The sequence below is a fragment of the Saccopteryx leptura genome, chromosome 1, assembly GCF_036850995.1.
Source record: "Saccopteryx leptura isolate mSacLep1 chromosome 1, mSacLep1_pri_phased_curated, whole genome shotgun sequence".
Classification (NCBI taxonomy): Eukaryota; Metazoa; Chordata; class Mammalia; order Chiroptera; family Emballonuridae; genus Saccopteryx; species Saccopteryx leptura.
In genome coordinates, this window is record NC_089503.1 from 281355812 (window position 1) to 281361981 (window position 6170).

A 6170-nucleotide genomic window follows, 5' to 3' on the forward strand; every position below is an offset into this window, starting at 1 on the left:
TTGTTCTTGTAGGAAAACTTTCATTATTTCACCACTAAGCATTACTGTTTGCTGTATATTTCCTATTGATACCTTTTCAAAATAAAAAAATTCTCTTTTTTTTCCTCCAAGGTTATTGAGAATTTTTATTATGAATAGGTAGTAAATTATATTCCAATATATTCTTCATTTGTTAAGAGGGTCATAATATTTTGCTCATTTATTTTAGTAAGGTGATAAAATCTATTGATTAATTTTTGTATGTTCAACTAGACTCACATTCCTGGAATTAACCCAAATTTTTATATTTTGTTAAATTTTATTTGTTAATATGTTATTTAGGATTTTTCAATCTGTGTTCTGGGTGATATTGGCTTGGAATTTTTCTCATACTGTTTTTTTGTCATGTTTTGATTTTAAGGTTATGTAGCTCTCTCAAAAATGATGGAAAATAGTCCCTGGTTTACTGTTCTGTAGAAAAGTCTGTTTCAATGTTTGGTAGAATTCACCAGCACAGCCATCTGGGCCTATTATTTTTCTCTGTGGGAAGAAATTAAATTGGGAATCAAGTTTCTTTAGTAGTTATACAAAATATTTGATTTTCTATTCTTATGTTAGTTGTAAAATATTACAGATTTGTCCATGCACTTAAATTTTAAAGATTATTAGCATGAAGTTTTTCATAACATCCTCTTAAGATAATTTTAATATCTGTACGATCTAATGCAGGGTTCTGGAAACCATAGCTCTCAGGTCGAATTTGGTTCAGAGCTGTTTTTGTTTGGACCTATGATCTATTAATAACTTTTATATTTTAAAGGGCTGTTAAAAATAAGCAAACAACACACACACAAGAATATTTACAGAGACATTAATTCCTGTTTTTTAATATTTTCTTTACTGTTAATTCTTTGATTTAATTTCCTATTCTCAATTATTTCTTGAGAGGTCAATTTTTGTAAATATTCTGCATATAGTGGAACAGATTAAGTTTGCTATCATGTTATTGGAATCTTTTATATCTTTACTAATTTCTTGTCTCATTATTTTATTACTTAGTGGGAGCTGTGTTTAAAAAACCTCTCTGATTTATTATAAGTTTACATACTTCCTTTGTGGTTCTGATATTATTTTTTCTTTACATACTTTGAGACTATCATTAGATTCATATAAATTTAGAATTGTTATAACTTTCTGGTGAATTGAATCTTTTATCATTATTAATTGGAATGAAGAAGCACCTTCTAGTCAGTAGAGCACTAAACAAAGAATAGATAGAAAAAATATGAAATATAGTTTGGGAGAAGAAATAAAACCACTTAATTATATTGTGAGATCCATTAAAATAAAAAGGAAAAATAGGCTGTAATATTAAAAGGGCCATCAATCAAGTGGATATAATTGACATTTATAGATTACTTCATCTAGAAAAAAACCCCCCACATTTTTTCACAAACTGCCATGACCATTTACCAAAGTATACCATAAAGCAAACATTAAATAATTTAAAGGATAAAAATAATAAAATATTTACTTTTGAACTAAAATGGAATTAAACTAGAAATCTATAACAAAATAATAACCAGAAAATTCTAAAGTACATGGAGATTAAACACACCTTTTTTTTTTGCCCCAACCAGGGCTTGAATCAGTGACCTTGGGGTTGAGCTAGCATCCTTGAATTGAGCCACTGACCCTGGGATTGAGTCGATAACTCTGGCTTGTGCTGGTGACCCTGGCACTCTGGGATGATGTTCTATCTACTGCACCACCAGCCAGGGCAAGCAAAATACTTTTAAGTAACACATGGGTAAAGGAAGAAATCTTAAAAAAAAATTAAGAAGTAGTTTGAATTAAATAAAAATAAAAATACAACTTATCAAAATTTCTGAGATGCAGTGACGAGCACTGCTTATTTATAGCAGTGAATGCATATATTAGGAAAGAAGAAAGGTATAAAATCAATTATTGGAGCTTCTAGTTTAGGTAGCTAGAAAAAGATGAGAAAATTAAATTCAAATTTAGCAGAAAGAGAAAGATGAATTAGAGTAGAAATCAATGAAATTGGAAAAATGTCAAAGAAAATCAATGAAACCAAAGGTGCTTATTCGAAAAGATCAATTAAATCAATAAGCCTATAGCCAGGCTAAGAAGAGAAACAAAGAACAGAAATAACTAATATTAGAAATGAAAGAGAAAGGCGCCATGTTTGGCCATGAAGGTGGCAAGAAGAAGGCCCTGAAATAGCCCAAGAAACAAGCCAAGGAGATGGGTGAGGAAGATAAGGCATTCAAGCAGAAGCAAAAAGAGGAGCAGAAGAAACTTGAGGAGCTAAAAGCAAAGGCTGCCAGGAAGGGCTCCTTAGCCACAGGTCGAGTTAAGAAATCTGGCAAAAAGTAAGCTGTTTCTTGAGCCTGGGACTATGGTGATCCTAATTCCATTCTTGTTTTAAGATCTGGATTCCCAGTCATAACATCGCTTGTCATCTATAGCTAAAATGAAGTGTTGTCTTTAAGCCTATTGTATTTTAAGAATAAACTATTGTAAAAAATAATAATAACAACCATGCAGTGGCTTGCTTATCTCTTTAGCTCTTCTTATTCTGCCATTTCAGCCTTAGCTGTGGGGTCAGAGTAAACCCAGCCAGAATCCTGTCAAAGTGTGTTCTTCAGTCTTTGTGCTACCCCAAATTCTGTACCACCTGGAATTAAACCAACTTATTTGAAAAAAAAGGAAAGAAAGAAATGAAAGAGAAGACATTAATACAGATCCTATGAACATCACAATAATAAAGAAATACTATGAACAACTCTATGCCCACCATTGTTATCCTCGAAAGATAACAATTTGCCAAAACTCACACAAGAAGAAATAGACAATGTGAATGGGCATGTATCTATTAAAGATATTAAATCAATTATTAATAACCTTCCAAAATGTAAGCACCAGTCCCAGATAGATTCACTGATAAATTTCACCAAATATTTAAGGAAGAAATTATACCAATTCTCTACAGTGTCTTCCAGAAGATATAAGCAGAGAGTACTTTCTAACAAGTTCTATGAAGCCAGCATTTCCTGAATACGAAAACCAGACAAAGACATTACAAGAAAAGAAAACTACAGGCCTATATCTCTCATGAATATAAATGCATAAATCTTCAACAAAATAGTAGCAAATCAAATCCAACAATGTATAAAAGAATTGTACACCATGACCAAGTGTGATGTATCTCAGGTATGCAAGGCTGGTTCAACATTCAAAGCTCAATGTAAATTATCACATCAACAGGATGAAATAAAAAATAATCACATGATTTTATCACTAGATGCAGAAAGAGCACTTGACAAAACTCAATACCCATTCATGATAAAAAAAACCCTTCAAAAACTAGGAGTAAGGGAGACTCTTCCAACTGTATAAATAGCATCTACAAAAAAACCTACAGCTAATCCCGTATTTAATTGTGAGAAACCTCAAGCTTTCCCAGTAAAATCAGGTACAAGGTAAGGATGTTCACTATCAACATTACTTTTCAATATTGTACTGGGAGTTTTAGTTAATGCAGCAATTGAAGAAAATAAACTACGAACTTGGAAGAAGGAAATAAACTTTGTTTATAGATGACATGATTATCTATGTAGAAAATCTGAAAGAATGGACAAAAAAACAACAACCCCACAACAAAAAATAAAAACCCTGAGTCTGATAACTGATTATAGCAGAGTTGCAGGTAAATGGTTTATATACAAAAGTGAACTGTTTTTCTATATATTAGCAATGAATAAATGGAATTTGAAATGAAAAACACAATATCATTTATATTAGCACCTCAAAATAAAATAGGTATAAAATAAAAAATATGTACAAGATCTATGAGAAAAAAACAAAACTCTATGATGAATGAAATCAAAGAATAACTCAAAAAATGGATAAGTATTCTGTATTCATAGACAGGAAGACTCAAAATTGCCAAGATGTCATTTCTTCTCAACTTGATCTAGAAGTTCAATGCAATCACAGTCAATATCCCAGCAAGTTATTTTGTAGCTATTAACAAACCGAGTCTAAAGTTTGTATGAAGAAACCCTGGTTGAATAGTTCAGTTGGTTAGAGCATTGTTCCAATAGGCTAAGGTTGTGGGTTTGATCCCCAGGCAAGGTGCATATAAGAATCAATAAATAAATGCATAAATAAGTGGAACAAAAAAATCAATGTTTCTCTCTCAAAATAAAAAAGAAGTTTGTATGCAGAGACAAAGAACTGAAACTAGTCAACCCAATAGTGAAAGAGAATAAAGTCAAAAGAATGACATTACCTGGCTTTAAGACTTACTATAAAACTACAGTAATCAAGACAGTGTGGTATTGGTGAAATAACACACAAATACATCAATGGAACAGAATAGAGAGCTCAAAATAGTCCCATATAAATATAGTCAGCTGATCTTTGACAAAGGAACAAAGACAATACAATAGAAAAAAAAATAGTCTTATCAACAAATGGTGCTAGAACAACTGGATATCCACAAGCAAAGAAATGAATTGAGATATGAATCTTATACCTTTAAATCAAAATGAATCAAAGATCTAAATGTAAAATATAAAAGTGTAAAACTCCTAAAAGATGACATAAGAGACAACCTACATGACCTTCTGTATGTGATACCGTTTTATTTTCTCTTTTTTTATTGAATTTATTGGGGTGACAATGGTTAACAAAATTATACAGATTTTAGATGTACAATTCTGCAACACATTACCTGCACACTGTACTCTATGTTCACCACCCCATGTGATGTCTCTTTAGATAAAACACCAGAGGTATGATCCATGAAAGAAATAATTGATTAGCTAGATTCCATCAAAATTAAAAACTTCTGCTTTATGAAGGACACTATCAAGAGAATAAGAAGATAGATCACAGAATGGGAGAAAATAGTTGCAAAGAAACATATCTGATAAAGGACTTTCACTTAAAATATACAAAGATATCTTAAAATTCAACAATATGAAAAACAACCAGATTTAAAAATGGGCACAAGTCCTAAACAAAGATGTCACCAAGAAAATATTTAGACTGTAAATAAGCATATGACAAGATCTTCATATTACATGTCATATTACTAGGGAAATCCAAATTAAAATAATGAGATAACACTAAATACCTATTAGATTGGCCCAAATCCAAAATACCTAGGACAAATTCTGGTGAGAATGTGGAGCAACAGGGACTCTCGTTCATTGCTGGTAGGAATACAAAATGAGACAGCTACTTTGGAAAAAACAGTTTAGTGATTTCTTACAAAACTAAGCATTCTCATACCCTACAATTTAGTAATTGTGCTCCTTGGATAAATAAACTGTGGTCCATCCAGACAATAGAACATTATTCAGCACTAAAAAGAAAGGAGTTATCAAACCATGAGAAGATATGGCAGAAACTTAACTACATATTGCTAAGTGAAAGAAGCCAATCCGAAAAGGTTATTCCCTGTATGATTTCAACGATATTTAACATCCTGGAAGAGGCAAAACCAGGCTTATAGTAAAAATGTCAGTGTTTGCCAGGGATTGGGAATGTAGAGAGAGCTGAAAAGGCTGAGTACAGAGTGTATTTAGGGCAGTGAAAATACTCCGTGTGATACCATAACGGAGGATACATATCAATATACATCTGTTTAAACCCATAGAATATACAGCACCATGAGTGAACGGTAATGTCAACGATGGACTTTGAGTGATCATGATGTGTCAGTGTAGGTGCCTCAGTTCTGTTAAATGTGCCACTTTGGTGAGGATGCGGATAACGGAGGAGACTATGCACATGTATGGGCAGCTGGGGAACCTCTGTACCTTCCCCTCTATATTGCTGTGAATCTAAAATTCTTCTAAAAGAAAGTCTTAATTAAAAAAAAACAAAAACAGGTGGGAGCTTTATTTTGGTTTGCTTTAAGTGCCAGAGGGAGACATTTTTATTTAAACCATTCACAGAATTTTGAACCTAGTTTTTCTTACCTAAATTCAAGTTGGTCATAATCATAAACCTTAAAAAAGAGTTTAAGGATTTCGGCATCTTTTTATAAATTTACCCCAAATAACTAGTCTTGACCATATACTCTTAAACATTCAATTTTAACAATTATTCTACCATCTCATTTTATTTTTCTCAAGAAACAAGGGAGGTAGATA

At 32.0% G+C, this 6170-nt stretch overlaps 1 pseudogene; it reads left to right on the forward strand.

Moving 5' to 3' along the window:
- The first annotated feature begins 2184 nt into the window (after nucleotides 1-2184).
- Nucleotides 2185-2379, forward strand: LOC136389324 (translation machinery-associated protein 7-like; annotated as a pseudogene).
- Nucleotides 2380-6170: the final 3791 nt, after the last annotated feature.